We start from the raw sequence: 17,988 nt of genomic DNA, 5'->3' as shown, positions 1-17,988 counted from the left end.
CCACAAGCACCATTAGTTAACTAATAACTGCATAAAATAAGGGGGTAGCTTGTTAGTCTTGTTTTCTTTTGTCTTAGTTGGTTATCTCTTCCATTAATCACTGGCTGAAACCATGCATGCTAGGGTTCCCAATCCCTGCTCCCATCCTGTGCCCCCCTTCACCTCTTACCTGGCCAGCGGGGTGGAAAAGGTGTGGGTAATGGGCTCAGGAGCTCTGGTGCATGCTCCAGAGCCTTCATTGTCATGCTAGGAGTGAAGTCATTCCCAGCGCAACACTGAAGGGAAGGTCTCCCACGGGGGTATTTTCCTTAAAATTGGGCCTCTGCCCCTTCACCTCTTATCTAGCTGGCGGGGGGGGGGAGGTATGGGTAACAGGCTCAGAAACAATGGTGCATGCTCCTGTGTGCTCTGGAGCCTTCATTGTCATGCCAAGAATGACATCATTCCCAGTGTGACAATGAAGGCTCTGGAGCATGTGTATGCTTTGTGCACACACATGGTAAGTACCCCTGAGTGGGCCCCCAAGATACCCCCCATTCCTCAGTTTGGGCCCTGGCAACCCTAATGCATGCTAACCTGAGTTTTGTGGAGAAAGAGTGGGATTAAAATGGGTGGGTTGATAGAGGGAAAAGAGGGTGGCAGGGCATGATCTCCCACTGACAGGAAAAAACCTTAACCATTGCCGAATTGTCCAACTGTCCAATGTCAATGCCCATTGTCCCAGTTATTCTTCATCCACTAAGGATCCAAAATGCGAGCAGGGAGGTAAAGTTTTCCCAGGGGGCACCTCTGGACTCAATGAAGTGGCAAAAATGACTTGACTGAATCTCATTATATTTCATCTAATCCCAGTCTGTAAAAAGGATGTATATTTTATTGCCGTAGGCATTCTGCAGTAAGTGTCTGCCACAGTCACAGCTGAACACATCTGTTGCAGGAATCCTGGCTGCACCACTGGTTTGTTTCCAAAGTATACCTTAAAACATAATGAAAATCAGCAAAAAAACCCAGATTGACCAGAGGTCATGGGAAGCACACATAAAAAGAATAGTTCATGGGCAATGATAGCTCTACAGTGCCACCCCCAAGTGCCTGAAAAGCTTTTATCTGTATGAAGCTTTAGAGAGTGTGATGAAATACTAGGTAGGTGGCTTTCTTCCCAATAATCAGCACTGCTAAATATACACTGTCTGACCCTCCTGATGTGTGAAATGATACAAGAATTTAATGACTCTAATCCCTCTTGTCTAATTATGAACAAGCAAAGGATCTTTTTTTTTTTTTACCCTTGAGCCTGGTCTATTTTTCCCAAAGAAAGTACTTGAACAAAGAAATAACTTAAATGTATCATTCTAAACAAGAAGAAAAAGTAATTATCAAAGAGACAGAGGGGTGCATCGACAAAAATGGCTGATTTAATAAGGATTATTAAAACAAAGGAAGAATTCTCAGCTGGGTTTTATTTTAGAAATTAGCCAGTGTATAGTTAAAATAACTTTGTAAAACCAAAAAAATAAAGTCACTGGCCAACTGGCTATTTTTATAAGCCTTCTCATCCATACAACCATTATATTATTCATCTATGGCAAGATGATATCATGAAAGAAAAGTCAAAGAAAGATCATCATCTGTTCCATTGACATGGAAGCTCCCAAGCTTCCCTGCCAGGTTGCTTGTAGGCAACTCTTACTTACCATAGGTGACTTGCGGTGACATCCTAAACAGAGTAACACTTTCCTAAGCCCATTGACCTCAATGGGGTAATTGCTGATGACCGCACTGTTGCATAACTATCTGAAGCATGTATACTCAGAAGAAAATCCCATTACCTTCAATGAGACTTACTCCCCTTAAGCGTATTTAGGATTACAGCCTGAGTGGCTATTTAGAACTTAAATTTGACTAGAAACAACAGTCCTGTTTTTTATGCAAACCTCTAAGAGAACTAAACATGGAAAGTTAAGGCTCTACCCATAGCAACTGACATGAATAACAAACAATACGAATAAAAACAAACAGAAAATAATTCTTACTCCATTATTTCCACATTGCTAATACATAGAAATTTGTCCTTAAAACTAAAGAATTTTCAATGGATAACACTGAATTAGGAATACTTCCCTAATCTGCTACATCCAAATCTCTCCTACAGTTCTGGAGTTCCAAATCATCTGATCTTTTTTTTTTTTTTTTTTGGAACAGGAACCAATTTATTAGGAATGCTTTCTTTCTTTCTTTCTTTCTTTCTTTCTTTCTTTCTTTCTTTCTTTCTTTCTTTCTTTCTTTCTTTCTTTCTTTCTTTCTTTCTTTCTTGTTTGCTTGCTTGCTTGCTTGCTTGCTTGCTTGCTTGCTTGCTTGCTTAATTAGATGTTATTTACATTGATTGCAAATGTGGGCAACTGAAAATAGCCACTGTTAAATAGAAAATGCAAACATTTTCATAAATACTGAAAAGACACCCCCCGCCCTCAAATAACCTGACCAGAAATTAGATTATGAGGTCAAAGAAACTGTTGACTCATTGTGTGGTAGTAACTAAATTTAAACAGGCAAATTCTGTGCTAGGGATCATCAGGAAAAAGAATGAAAATTGGACTTCCTGTTTGGGATCCATGGAGGTCTAACGCAGCTCCACTTGCGGAGCTGACCGGACTGCCGTTTTAACCGGCCGGCGGGGTGAAAATAGCCCGCGGCCGACTGCTCTCAGGCGGGGAGCAGGCAAAGAACGCTCAAGACCCTAGGGTGAGCTAGATCTCGGACGAGGGGGGGCTCTACACAACGGGTCCCCTCCCGATCCTTGAGGTCCCACCTTGCGACGGGTCGGCTATAATCTCTGCGGCAGTTTTGGGGCCAATTCGGCTGGCATAAGACCTACATACCCAAGCTTCGATTGGGGGAAGAAGCTGAGAGGAGAACTTAAAATCGAAACAGCGATTACAACCCGAGAAAAGTGAAGAGAAGGTAAAGATCATTATCTTCTGAGACGGGACAGATTGATAAAAACAGAGAGGAAAAAAAGTAGATTTTTAAACTGCAACACACTAGTGAAAAGGAGGGGAAGACTCGGCAGGAATTGAATTTAAAAAGAGACTAAGTTTAAAGAAGTTATTAAAGAAATGGGACTATTGTTTTGAATACCTGTGGCTTTGGAGCTGTGAGAAAAAGACACCATCGCGAGATCTGCTGTGGGAAGACGGGAGACAGGAAGTGCGTAATAACAATAGAGTGGCTGGAGAGAAGCGGCCCTTGCTGGAGGGCAGGAAGTAGGGAATCGCCATTTTTGAAAGGGGAAGGGTCGCGGCTTCAGCGGAAGAGGAAGTAGGCCATCTTGGATTACAAAATCATAGAGAAACCATAGAGAAAAGACGCCCGACATTTTGGACACTTTAAAATTTAATTTCTATAAGAAGACCGGGATATTTAAAATAGAAAAACGTTAAATTTTACGCCACGGAGTTAAGGAAGAGAGTGGATTCGTGGGAGCGAGCTAAAGCAAGCCCCACGATGTCAAAAAAAGAGTGGCAATCGGCAATAGAAAACCTGGATAAAAACCTGGACAAAAAACTTTTAGATATGATTAAAGAACTTAAGGACACGAAATTGGAGCTGATAAAAGAGGTTAAAGAGGTTACACAGACAGTAAAATCGGAGCTGTCAGAAGTGAAAAAAGGTATGGAAACAATACGAAGTGAATTACAAGGAACGCAGCAGAGAGTTAAAACAGTAGAAGACGCGATGGAGAATTTAGCAGACACGCAACAAACAGAGATGAGATTGGTGAAGGGGAGAATGTCAGTTGCAGAAACTAAACATATGGAGAAGCAGCTACGTTTTCGTGGCTTGCCAGAAGTGGAAGGAAAGTCAGCGCAAGAACAGATGACTGAGGTGTTGGCTGAGTACCTGGGGAAGGAGGAGGAGGAAGTTGTGGCTATCCTAGATGTGGCATACCGTGTGAATTCGAGAATAGCAACCCAGAGGAAACTACCAAGAGATGTGATTGTGCAGTTTACAACACGAAATATGAAAGAGAGGATTGTGACAAAACAGTTTCAAGATCCATTGGAGATTGATGGCAAGACGATTATTATAATGAAGGAACTGCCCAGATCAGTGTTACTGGACCGGAAAAAATATAAAGTGCTAATTCAGATTTTGAAGGACATGAAAATCAGGTACAGATGGGAGTTACCGGAAGGAGTGTCCTTTGAGTTTGGAGGGGCCAAAAAACGGATCAGATCTGAGCGAGAGATGGAGCGATTTATTAAGGACAATGAAAAAGACTTACCAACAAGATCATGAGTATGGAGTGTAAAGTATTATCTTGGAATGTAAATGGACTAAACTCACCGAATAAGAGGAAAAATACTTTTCACTGGCTACTAAAACAAAAATGTGACATTGTTTGTTTGCAAGAGACCCATATCAGAAAGCAGGATGTAAAATATTTAAAATCTGGAAAACTGGGCAAAGAATTTGTAGCGGCCTCCAACAAGAAAAAAAGAGGAGTGGTGTTGTACATAAAAGAGGAGCTACAGCCAAAATTTGTTATGAGAGATGTGGAAGCTAGATTTGTAGCAGTGGAATGTATTTGGAATTTAAAGAGAGTGTTGGTAGTCGGACTTTATGCACCTAACGGTGCAAAAGAAAGCTTCTTTGAGGATTTAAGGAAGCATTTAGACGATCTTGCATATGACCAGATAATTCTTGCTGGAGACTTCAATGGAGTGACAGACTTGGAACTAGACAAAAAGACTACAACGGCACAAAAGAAAAGAGGACTATTACCAAAGCTTTTTTTTGAGTTGATTCAACAAGAGACTCTTGAAGATGTATGGAGGAGAGAATATCCTAAAAGCAGACAGTTTACTTTTTATTCTGCAAGGCATTCTACATTATCAAGAATTGATATGATCTGGGCCTCAAAAGACTTAGCATTATGGACTAAGGAGGTAGAAATAATGCCTATGGTAGGCTCAGATCACAACCCAATTATGTGGAAATTTGGAAAAAAGAGAAAAAGGAAAGCATGGAGAATAAATGAGGACTTGTTACAGGAAAGAGAGAATATGGAAATATTGAGAAGAGAGACAAAGTTTTTTATACAATACAACGTGAATAAAGAAGTACCAACCAATAAAGTTTGGGATGCTTACAAGGCGGTTGTAAGGGGCATACTAATGGACTTAAATGGTAGAGCAAGAAAGAAGAAAGAGGAGAAAAGACAAGAGATTGAGGAGAAAATAAAAGCCAAAGAAATACAGCTAAAAAAGAGACCAGGGAAAAAGAAGGTATACCAGGAAATTAAAATACTTCAAGAACAGCTAACAGCAATGAGCAATAAAGAATTGGAGTGGAATCTCAAAAGACTGAATCAAAAAGCGTTTGAGGGTGCTAATAAACCTGGGAAGTACCTGGCATGGCAATTGAAGAAGAAAAGGGAAAAGAAGATAATAAATAAAATTTGCGAAGATAACAAAACGTATTTGGAGCAGGCTACCATTAGTAGAGCCTTTTATAAATTTTACGCTAAGCTGTATAATAAAAAAGAAGTAAACAAAGAATCAATAGCGTCATATTTGGAGAAAACCAAACTTCCAGAAATCTCGGAAGCTTGGAGAAATAAGTTGAATAGTGAAGTAACTGACGAGGAAATAAGTAAGGCAATACAATCTGCAAATCTAGGAAAGACGCCAGGGCCAGATGGACTTACGGCTAAATTCTATAAGACAATGGCTAATGAACTGGCACCATTCCTAAAAGAGGTGATGAATGGGGTTTTAAGGGATCAAAGGATTCCAGAAACTTGGAGTGAAGCGAATATATCATTGATCCCAAAAGAGGGCCAAGACCTGACTAATGTGAAAAATTATAGACCTATATCGCTACTCAACAATGACTATAAAATTTTTGCGAAGATATTGGCGGAGAGATTGAAGGGGTGGCTCTCGGAAGTCATAGAGGAGGAACAAGCAGGCTTTTTGCCAGACAGACAAATAAGAGACAACTTAAGGACAGTGATCAATGCTATTGAATATTATGACAAGCGTTGTGACAAAGAGGTTGGTTTCTTCTTTGTAGACGCTGAAAAAGCGTTTGACAATTTAAACTGGGACTTTATGTTTGCCACTATGGAAAAGCTACAATTGGGAGAAAGATTCATCAGAGCAATTAAGGAAATTTATAGAGACCAGACTGCAGCAATCGTGGTGAATGATGAATTGACCAAGAAATTGACGATAAGTAAAGGAACAAGACAAGGTTGCCCGTTATCTCCATTGTTGTTCATTTTAGTATTGGAGATTCTGATGATACAAATACGTCAAGATGATGAAATTCGTGGAATAAAAATAAAGGACTATTCATACAAGGTCAGAGCATTTGCGGATGACATAATGTTAATTGTAGAGGACCCATTGGAGAACATGCCAAGAGTGATAGATAAGATCAAGGAGTTTGGAGACTTGGCAGGTTTCTTCATTAACAAAAAGAAGTCAAAGATATTATGCAAAAATATGACTAAGCAGAAACAACAATTGTTAATGGAAACAACGGATTGTGAAGTAACAAGTAAAGTGAAATATTTGGGAGTCGAATTAACTGCAAAGAACATAGATCTATTCAAAAACAATTATGAAAAACTATGGACTCAGATAGAGAGAGACTTGATTAAATGGAATAGATTGAATTTGTCATGGTTGGGCAGGATTGCAGCAGTTAAGATGAATGTGTTACCAAGAGTAATGTTTTTGCTACAGACAATACCAATCATCAGAGACTCCAAACAATTTGAAAAATGGCAGAGGAAAATATCAGATTTTGTTTGGGCAGGCAAGAAGCCTCGAGTGAAAGTGAAAGTTTTACAAGATGCAAAGGAAAGAGGCGGAATGCAACTGCCCAATCTGAGACTTTATCATGATGCAATCTGCCTAGTTTGGTTGAAAGAATGGATGACATTAAAGAACAAGAAACTATTAGCCCTAGAGGGATATAAAAAAATATTTGGATGGCACGCATATTTATGGCATGACAAAGTAAAGGTCAACTCGATGTTCCTGCATCACTTTGTTCGGAGAAGTCTATACATAATCTGGAAGAAGTACAGAATTTATCTACAAGAAGGAACCCCTTTGTGGGTGGTTCCATATGAGGTGATAGACCCGAGAGCTGTTGATAATGAACAACAATGTTTAACGTATAAAGAAATAACTAAAACTGAAGCATCCAAACTTAGAATAAAGACACAAGAGGAACTATCACCTAACTACGATTGGTTCCAGTATAGACAGATCAGAGACTTATATAATTCGGACTCTGTAAAGGGAGGTATACGAATAGAGAATTCGGAACTAGAGCAGACCCTTCTTAAAGAAGATAAGAAAAGAATATCCAAGGTATACCAAGTACTGTTGAAGTGGTATACCGAGGATGAGATAGTTAAAACACAAATGGTGAAATGGGCTATAAACTTTAATAAAGAAATAACAATGGAGGCATGGGAATACTTGTGGAAAACTACAATGAAGACAACGACATGTATTAATATCAAAGAGAACATTTACAAAATGATCTATCGTTGGTACATGACACCAAAGAAGATTGCGCTAGGGAATTTGAATACTTCTAATAAATGCTGGAAATGTAAGAAGCATGAGGGCTCCCTCTATCATATGTGGTGGTCGTGTGAGGTAGCCAGGCAGTACTGGGGGGAAATAATAAGAGAAATGAGTGAAATTTTACAATTTCAAATTAATAAGAACCCAGAACTCCTGCTACTGAACTTGGGAATGGAGGGAATTCCAGCCCAACACAGGACGTTGATATTTTATATGACAGCAGCAGCTAGACTTTTGTATGCGCAAAAATGGAAAGTACAAGAAGTGCCAACTATTGAAGATTGGACACAAATTGCTGTATATGGCTGAAATGGACAAGATGACAAGAAAACTGAGAGATCTGGACTCAGGGCAGTTCAACACAGACTGGGAGAAGCTGAAACAATACCTGGAGAAGAAATGGGAGGTGGGAGGAAAACTGTGGCAGTTTGAGAACTACTGAAGTATTGAAGTAGAGGGGGGAGACTTTACCGGGGGGAGAAGAGATAAATGTGAATTAATAAGCAGTCAGATTAATAGATTGACATATATATAGATATATATAGGTTAACAAACAGAACATAGAGAAAATAATTAATTATAAGGACTAAATATAAGGAGCGATTAACTAACAATATTTTCTTTTTTTCTGATAAGTTTTGTACCAAACTGAATGTCTGAAGATATAGATGGGTCAAATTGATTGACTACGTGAGGAGAGATATATAGAACTATTATAAAAAGATAGAATGAGTAATATATATAGAGAATAAGTCAAATTGTTTGATATAAACGAATGTATGATCTATATGGTTTATGATATATAGAAATATCTGAAATTGAAAAATTGGGATAAATTGTTTATCTAAGATGGAAACAAAGACTTACAGTTTGGGCATATAATGTTAAAAATAGTTAAGGATGTACTGCTTAGAATAATGGAGAATATATATTTGTTTTAGATAGAGGAAGCTAATAAAAGTAAGGGAAAGGGGACAAAGGGTTGGAAAGCTGTTGGAAGTCAACAAAAAGGGGGGGGAAAGGGAGGGGGTTAGAGATGAAAAAATTGGGGAAAATTGAATGTAAATGTGGAAATAATGGATTCTAACCCAATAAAAATTTTTCAAAAAAAAAAAAAGGAAAAAGAATGAAAATTATAAAGGCCAGTATCAAAATATCCTTGTATATATTGAGAGTATGTCTACATTAGGAATACTGTGTACAGTTCTAGTCACCCTATCAAACAAGTGATATCATAGAGCTGGAAAAAGTACAGAAAATAATCAAAAGATACATGTTTCCTACAAGGAAAGACTGAAGAATTTGAGGATGTGATACAGTTTTATAATATTTTGCAAGGTGTAGAGAAAGTGGATAGAGAAAACTTTTTTCCCCTCTCTCTCAAAATGCTAGAATTTGAAAGGACCCAGTGAAGCTGGAAGATTGTATAGTCAGAACAGAATTATGGCTTCATACATAACCATTGTATTTACCTGAAAGGAAGATGACTCTGCATGTCAGATAACCGTCCTAAAACATTAGGCATCCAAAAATATTATTGGACATACATAACTGTAACTTATTTATTTATTTATTCGATTTTTAGCCCACCCTCCCCATGAACTTGTGTGCAAATGTAAGAGAACCTTCTTTTTTGATGATTAAAAAAAGGTAAAAGTAGTCCCCTGTGCAAGCACCGAGCTATTACTGACCCATGGGAGGACGTCGCATCACGATGTTTTCTTGGCAGATTTGTTACGGGGTGGTTTTGCCATTGCCTTCCCCAGTCATCTATGCTTTACTCCCAGGAAACTGGCTACTCATTTTACCAACCTTGGAAGGATGGAAGGCTGAGTCAACCTTGAGCCGGCTACCTGAACCCGGCTTCTGCCAGGATCGAACTCAGGTCGTGAGCAGAGCTTGGACTTCTTAGGATTGCACTGTTAGAAAATAAGGAACCTATAAACATGGTTGAATGTATAGCCGTTTCCTCACTTCCTTAAAATAGTGGCACACTCCCGGAACTCTGGCTGCTTCTTTGCGCGATATGACCTTGTGTCAGTCACAGCTCTTCCAGAGCTCTCTCAGCCCCACCCACCTCACAGGGTGATTGTTGTGAGAATGACACACTTTGTAAACCACTCTGAGTGGATGTTAAGTTGTCCTGAAGAAAGCTATATAAATTGAATGTTGTTGTTGTTGTCTATCAGATAGCGAGAAGGGGCTTTCTTGACCCTGTTACCAGCAATCATTTAACTGGAGATTCCAAATCTGTGACATTCTACCTACAAAGAATGTTCTTTATCACTTAATCATGGTCCTCTTAACATGATTTTATTTTTGTGAAAATATCAGCACTAACTTTAGATTGTTCCTTCTCAGAAGAATGATTTTTTTTTTTAGTCTGGCCATGTTAATTTAATTGTACTATTTTCCTTACAATTGTTTATTGCTAATGGTGCTTGCCAAAATGACACAATTAACAACATCCTTACTAGTAAAACTTAGGGGGGATGTCTCAGTGTAAAACTATCAAGCAGCTGTGATTATCCAGAAGAGCTCTGAAACAATGGAGCACATGCAGTTGGTAAGCACAGATTAGTTCTGCAATTTATAATAGAAATATTGTATATTTTCATCAACCGTCAACCCTGATTGCTTATGGTTAACCAAAATAAACTCATGTGTAGAAACTTTTCAGGGTTCCCTTCTGTTCCTTGACCTCTTGAGGACCTCAAGGGTTTTTAAGATGTTCTGTTTCTTATCTATCCTCACCAAGCTTTCAGATCAGGTGTGGCAACTGATTTATCTTAATCAATGGATTTCTTTTTTACATCGTACACTACAATACATATAACACAGCAAGAAAGATGCCTTTTCTACGCCGCTGAGAAAAAAAATGTTCTCAGAGTTTAATCATGGATTTTAATTGCCAGCCTTAATTTGAAAATAATTGTTCACAGCAATTAAGTAAATGCCCCAATTTCATTAACAGACTTCCTAATTAGAACCTACAACATAAAACCGCCAATGTTTGCTTCATTAGCTTTGATTTACTGTATCTAATACCTTTTTTAAAAAACCAAAACTCTATCCTATTAGTTTTATCATGCACTAACGCATTTTGGTCAATAATTATTGCTGGATTCGTGATGTATCCCGCAGAAGTTTTAATAATCAGAAGATTCTGCTTGAATTTTGCAAGCTGTTCCTTGTCAAATGTCACTCCAAAGGCTAGAGAGTGATGCTTTTACCATGACTGTGATTTTCACAGTTAAATCTATGGGCATGATTGCATGTTACACAAGACACAGAGCTGCTGCCAAAAATGGCATCCTTGTATCTAATTTTGACTTCCCTATTGGTAATGCCTAGCTCAACTTTTCTCATATCGTGACATCTTTGTGATATGGATTTGCCAGCCTCTGCCCATAGCAGCCAGGGCTGTGGAGCAGGGGTGAGGAAATTACGTCAGAACACAAGCCACGTTGACCTAAATGCTAGAGGAGTAGGTGTTAAACAAATATGGAGCTGCCATTTTCATTCAGTTGAAAGATATATTCGCAGAGGGGTAGGAGTAACTCACAATGTGCTTCCATTTTCAGTATTGACAGTCTAGGCAAAATATTGGGGGAGGGGAGATGGGAACCAAACATAGGGATACCATTTTGGTTAAGTTGAAAGGTAAATTAACAGAGCTGAGCACATGCTGAGCACCATCTCATTCTTCCTTAAGGCAACTAAGATTATTTGTTTTCAAAATGGAATAGGTCCCTTGATATATGGGGGAGAGAGAAAGAGATAGAACAGCCCCTCAAGCAATTTTTATGTAGTTAATCAGATATAGTAGTAGCTTAGGTTAGTTGGAGAACCTTGCTGTAATAGCCCAGTGACATATGTCATCCTTAGCCATAATACACCATAGCACAGAAGGAATGGCTTTATGGCTTCACAGAGGGAATGGTTTTGTTCACTTTCTGAACAGTACGATAGTTCTGCTAGAAGAAAGTACAGAGTCTCATTTTGATCAAAGGGTTATAGTCTCTCAATAACGAGGGCACAGTTGCTGAAAAGCCTCACAGTGTTATGAACAATTAGATAATTACTAGGAAAGATGACAGTCAGATCACAACACTGTTACTTTTTAAGAGAAATTGATTGGTTGGGGGGGGGTTTGTAGGGATAGGAGAGACTGTACATATATATTATTGAACTTTTTGGGGTAACTAATAGCAAATATACTTTGCTGTGAGTTGACATTTCTTTCAACCACTTGAAGACCAATTAGAAAGCAGGGCTGATGTTTAAAGAACTTTTGTGTGAAGGGGAAAATGTGTGTAGCGTGTCCTTTGAGAATCAGCATTAGATTAATGGTATAAAACCATTGCCTGGCCTAAATTCACTCTTAAATTAACCTCAAATCAGTAGTTATGTCCAGGGGCAAGCCCGGGCCCACCCACCTAACCCAGACTCCAAGTCCCCCTCCCCAGCCAGCCCCAGTGCCCGGGGAGATGACACTTAGCCCAGCGAGCCAGGAGTGCCGAGGTGAGCGATGGACGGAGGCAGCACTGAGACAAAACCTGCCAGAGCCCAGGAGCTGGCGCAGCCGGGAGCCTCCACCAGCCAGCCACCAGCCCCAGCAGGCTGATAAGAGCAGGCCTCTGCCTCAGCTGGGGCACCTTGAGGCCAGGCCCCGACACAGCTGGTAAGAGGTGCAGCCGGGGCAAAGCAATGGGACGCCTGGCAGACGCTGGTGCACATATAGCCCGACCATCACCATCCTTCCCAGCTGGGAAGTGGCAAAACGCATGCTCCCCAGCCCTGGGGCGGGGTGAGGAAGAGGGAGGCCCAGCCAGCTGCGGCAGGGAGGAGACAGCTGTAAGTCAGGACTGAGGGGAGGGGGGGATGGAGCCGGGGAAGGCGAGACAGGCCGGCTGAATCATAGGAGGGAGCAACCAGGGTGAGGCATGAAGGTGCGGCCAAGGTTGGCCAAGATGATGGGGAGTGGGTGTATGGGAGGCTGGGAGGGGTTGGTAATGAGGGAGGGTATATTAGGAGGGCTCCTGACCAGGGACGAGGAGGAGAAGGAAGAGAGCTAGGCTGCTGCTGAAAGCCCGATCCTTTTTCAAGGGACAAAGGCCCAGAGTGCTGTAACTCTGCAGCGGGAGCCCTATCTGAGGCTCTGCTGCCCTATTTACAACATCCTCTATGTGATTTGTGTCACTTTAGAATGGAGTTATCTGAAATGAAATTACGTGGTATTAATTCATAATCTGAAGAGACAATATTGTGCTTTCAAAGAACAAAGTCCCATCTCTCCATTCAGTAAAGAATTCATATGTAAAGCTCTGAGCCTCCCTGCATGTGAACCTAGCTTCTGCCAAAGAGGAAGAGTGTTTCTAGCCAAGGTAGCTGTGACATTTGCATTACAAACCTCATTGAAGCAAGAGAGAGCTTGAAGCCTGAAAATTGTTCTGTATGTATTTACTGAGGAGATTTGCAACATGACCCTGGGCTTCTTGTTTATAATTGAACAGCCCCTTATACTCCTCTCCACACATAGTTTTTCTTAGCTAACTATATTTTCCTATAATTTATACCAGCTGCTTACAGTGGAGAAAAATTGTGCAACCTCTTGATTTTCCTACAACCTGCAAAACAAAGAAGAAAAACAAGTGGAGCTTTGTCCTCCATCTATAATTACACATTTGATCTCGGAAGCTAAGCAGAGCAAGCCTTAGTTAGTAATTTGATGGGAGATCTTCAAAGAAGACAAGGGCCCCTTTCGCACTCACATTTAAAACTGCTGGATTTGAGTAGTTGCCCCTTATCGCTATGGCAGTGGATTTGCACACACCCCCTTCTGCTCCCGATTCGATTTTGCGTTCTTTTCTGCATTTTATACTGGATATCAAGCACTGGTTTTGCCACAGACTTAATGAGTTTCTCAATACACATCACAGGTTTTTGTTTTTTTTTAAGTATGAGCATGCGTGGTAACGTTGTGACATTGTGACATAACCTCTTTGTTAGAGTAAGAAACCCCGCTCCCTCTGTGTGGCCATTTCAAACCCAAACTTCTCATGTTTGAAAGTAGCACCAAGTGGTGTTGAGAACTGATTTCAGCTTTAGCCTTTTTACTTGCAAGGAGGATGACACAAGTGCAGGTACAGTGAAATTAACATCTACCCATGCTTTCTCCTTCGACTGCCAACTTGATTTTCTGAAAGATCTCCGACTTCCTCTCTCCCCCCTCCGCTTTTATTACTGTTCTCTGCAATCAGAGAAGAGCAATAAAAAGAGGCAAGTTCCACGCAGCAAAAGTGACAGGAGGGGGATGGGGCAGGGGGGAACCACTCCATTTTTCCAGGAGCCAACTGGAGGCTTACAAGAAAATAACCTCGCTTTGTGGTGAGGAAAGCTCCCTCCCAAGCAAGCCGCTGTTCTTCTTGTTCTGAGCACTTGCTCTACTCAACCCCACATCATAAAGACTGTTAAATGCCTACACTTCTATTTTAAAGCGCTTAATGTATTTTCACATAAATTCACAATGCTGCAACATTGCTGCTCTTCAGAATTACAAAAAAAAAAAGCTTAAGGAAAAGCAGATGGGGAGCTGAGGAGGGTGGGGTACAGAGCAGCAAGAGGCTCAAATTTGATGAGGTGGCTTGAAAGGGGGAGCAAACTGCGGCAGCAGGATTTCAGAGAGCCAGAAGAGAGGAGATGCTGAGCAGAAACATGACCGGAGGGAGATGTCAGACCTGTAGCTAAATAACAACTGTAATCCAGACTACCTTCTGCAATCAGACAAGAGTCCGTTGTTTCCAAAAGGGATTTACTGAAAAAGCAATCATTATAGTCCACTGGCCCAAATGCAATATCTGGGTTGGTACACGTGTATTGTTACGAATGACAGGCAAAGCATGAGGTACAAAGTATCAGATCCCAGCAGACCCAACCTCCCCCCATAGTTCTCAAAACAATCTCTTTGAAGCTGAGAAAGCGAAAGTTTCCCAAGGCTGGAAAAGCGATAGCCAAAACAATCCTCTTCCGTGAGAAAGCTGCTTGGAACATTTTGGCACCTGTGAACAAAGCACTTAGAATACTGAAAGATTTAATATGGAGTCTATTTGGTTACATACTCAGTAATAACATTCTAACCCTGACATTCTGCCCCCTCTAAGACGCCCCTCCCCCAGGTTTATGCGGATAACGATTATGAAAGGCCTTGATTAACCTAGGAGCATGAACATGTACAGAGTGCACCCATTCATCAAACCCAGAGTCAAAGTCTTTCCATCTGATAAGATAAAACAGTTGATTTCTTTTAAGCTTAGAGTCCAAAATTTGTTGTACTTCATAATGGGTTTGATCATCGATCAAGGTTGGGATAGGAGGGGCTCGAGTGTGCCATTGGTCTGCTGGTGGAGCCTTCTTTAAAAGGCTGACATGGAAGGTATCATGAACATGGCACAAGTTCTTTGGCAAATCTAAGGCAACAGTCACTTTGTTGATTACTTTACGAACAGGAAAGGGTCCTAGAAATTTCAAAGCTAGTTTGCAGCTGGTTTGAGTTACTTTCAAGTTCTTTGTCAAGAGGTAAACAAGATCTCCTGGTTGTAATTCCCATTCGGCCACACGATGGTGGTCGGCGTATTTTTTGTAATCCTGTTTGGCTTTGTCTAGATGCTTTTTAATTAGAGTCCATTGTTGAGCAGCTTCCCCCCACCAGTCTGAAACGTCCTTCGTTGCCGAAGTAGGAGGGGGGAGCGCTTCAAACGGGAAGGGTTTGAAGTGGAAGCCATAAACGACTTTAAAGGGAGTTTCTCCAGTGGAGGCATGTACACTGTTATTATACGAGAATTCTGCTAGGGGTAGCAAATCAACCCAATTGTCCTGTTGAAAATTAATATAACAACGGAGGAATTGTTCCAATATTTGATTAGTTTTTTCGGACTGTCCGTCGGTTTGAGGATGATGACTTGAACTTAAACCTTGCTCAGTTCCCATAAGTTGTAGAAGCTCCCGCCAGAAGTTGGCAACGAATTGCCCACCGCGATCCGAAATCACCTTTGATGGAAAAGAATGCAGTTTTACTATGTGTTTTAGAAAGATAGCCGCTAGTTTTCGAGCCGAAGGTACAGTGGTGCAAGGTATAAAATGAGCCTGTTTGGAGAATAAATCCACTACGACCAAAATACAATTGTGACCCTTGGAGGGGGGTAGGTCGGTAATAAAATCCATGGATATTGTTTCCCATGGCCTGTTTGGCGTTTCTAAAGGTTGTAATAGTCCCAGCGGTTTGCCCTTGCGGGATTTGGCACTAAGACAAATGGGGCATGACGCTACATACTGAGAAATGTCTTTGCGCATGCCCGGCCACCAAAATTGCCGTTGCACTAAATGGAGTGTTTTTAAGTACCCATAGTGTCCAGCCGTAGGGGCGTCATGACAGCGTTGTAATACCTCTTTCCTTAAACTGCTGGGTACATAGAAGCGGTCTCCCCAAAGCCATTCTCCTTGTTCAGATTGTTGCAATTTTTCTTTGGGTACGTTCCCCCCTCCTTTTCCACTTCAGCTTTCAGTTTTAGTCTCCACCCTTGATCGGGTTGGGGAGGTTGGGTTGCGTGGCTGCGCGTTGTCACCACTCCCCCTAATTGCGTAGGCGAAAAGACGGTGTCTATCGTCTCCTCCCTCTTGCTCTTGTGTTGGGGCATGTGTGATAGGGCATCGACAAGAAAGTTAGTTTTGCCAGGCAAAAAATTTAAAGTGAAATTGAATTTAGAGAAATATTCCGCCCAACGCAGTTGTTTAGCATTTAGTCTTCTGGGACTGCGTAAGGCTTCTAAATTTTTGTGGTCTGTCCACACTTCAAAAGGATGACAGGCTCCTTCTAGCCAGTGCCTCCAGGTGGCGAGTGTGGCTTTTACAGCGAAAGCCTCCTTCTCCCAAACATTCCAATTTCTTTCAGCTTCAGAAAATTTCCGAGATAGGAAGGCACAGGGCTTAAGTTTACCGTCCTCCCCCCTCTGCAAGAGGATGCCTCCAATCGCAGTGTCGCTGGCATCAACCTGTACTATGAAGGGGCGATCTTCATCGTGGTGTTGTAGGACGGGTTCAGAAACGAACTGAGTTTTAAGGTGATTGAATGCCGCTTGGCACTCCGGCGTCCAGGACAATTTGGCACTTGGTTTTTTGGCTTGGTCCCCCTTGTCTTTGGTTTTTAACAGTTCGGTTAGGGGGAGTGCTATTTGAGCAAAGTTCGCTATAAATTCTCTATAGAAGTTGGCAAAACCCAAGAAGGATTGTAATTCTTTGCGGGTAGTGGGTGTTTGCCAATTTTGTACGGCTTGTACTTTGCCTGGGTCCATTTTCAGACCATCTTTAGAGATACAATATCCCAGATAAGTGAGTTCTGTTTTGTGAAATTCACATTTAGACAGTTTAATGGGTAATTTGTTACACATTAGAGTAGTCAGAACTCTCTTCATGAGCATTACATGTTCTTCTTCCGATTCTGAATAAATTAAGACATCATCTAGGTACACTACTACTCCTTTGTATAAGAATTCATGCAATACTTCATTGATCATGGACATGAAAACCGAAGGGGCCCCAGCCAGGCCAAACGGCATAACCAAATACTCATACTGGCCGAGGGGCGTATTAAAAGCGGTTTTCCATTCATCGCCTGCTCTGATACGAACGTGGAAGTAAGCATCTTTTAAATCCAATTTTGTAAAGATCTTACCTTGTGCCACGATGTTGAGTAGATCTCGTATGAGTGGGATGGGGTAGGCGTTGCTGGAGGATACTGCGTTTAGTCCTCTAAAGTCTGTGCAAAGTCTTAGTCCCCCATCTTTCTTCTTGACGAAATGTACTGGGGCAGCATGCGGGCTATTAGCGGGTCGAATGAATCCTCTTTGAAGATTGGTGTCAATGAATTTATGGAGTTCTTCACGTTCGTTAGGGCTCATGGGATACAGTCTGCCTTTGGGCAAAGATGCACCCGGTAATATCTCCACGGCACAATCTGTCCTCCTGTGGGGAGGTAAAGAGTTGGCTTCTTCTTCAGTGAAAGCTTGGGTGTAAGCCCTGTACTGTTTGGGTATTTGATTGATTTCTTCTTGAGTTAGAAGGGCTTGCTCAATGAGGGTAGGGTTGTTACCCCAATTTTGGTTCCAACGGTGATTTTTACAAGTATCATGGGAAAAAGTGATACTCCCAACTGCCCAGTCTATGTAGGGGTTGTGATCCCACAACCATCTACTTCCCAGAATCAACGGATATTTGGCAGTGGCACTAATTACGAACGATCTTGTCTCCCAATGCTGTCCCATGCCTGTGATGACTGGCACGGTTTCAGTAGTGACAGGATTCATGTTAGTGCCATCCA

Source organism: Eublepharis macularius, chromosome 7 (genome assembly GCF_028583425.1).
Source record: "Eublepharis macularius isolate TG4126 chromosome 7, MPM_Emac_v1.0, whole genome shotgun sequence".
In the NCBI taxonomy this organism is placed as follows: domain Eukaryota; kingdom Metazoa; phylum Chordata; class Lepidosauria; order Squamata; family Eublepharidae; genus Eublepharis; species Eublepharis macularius.
Note: the sequence above shows the minus strand (reverse complement) of the source record.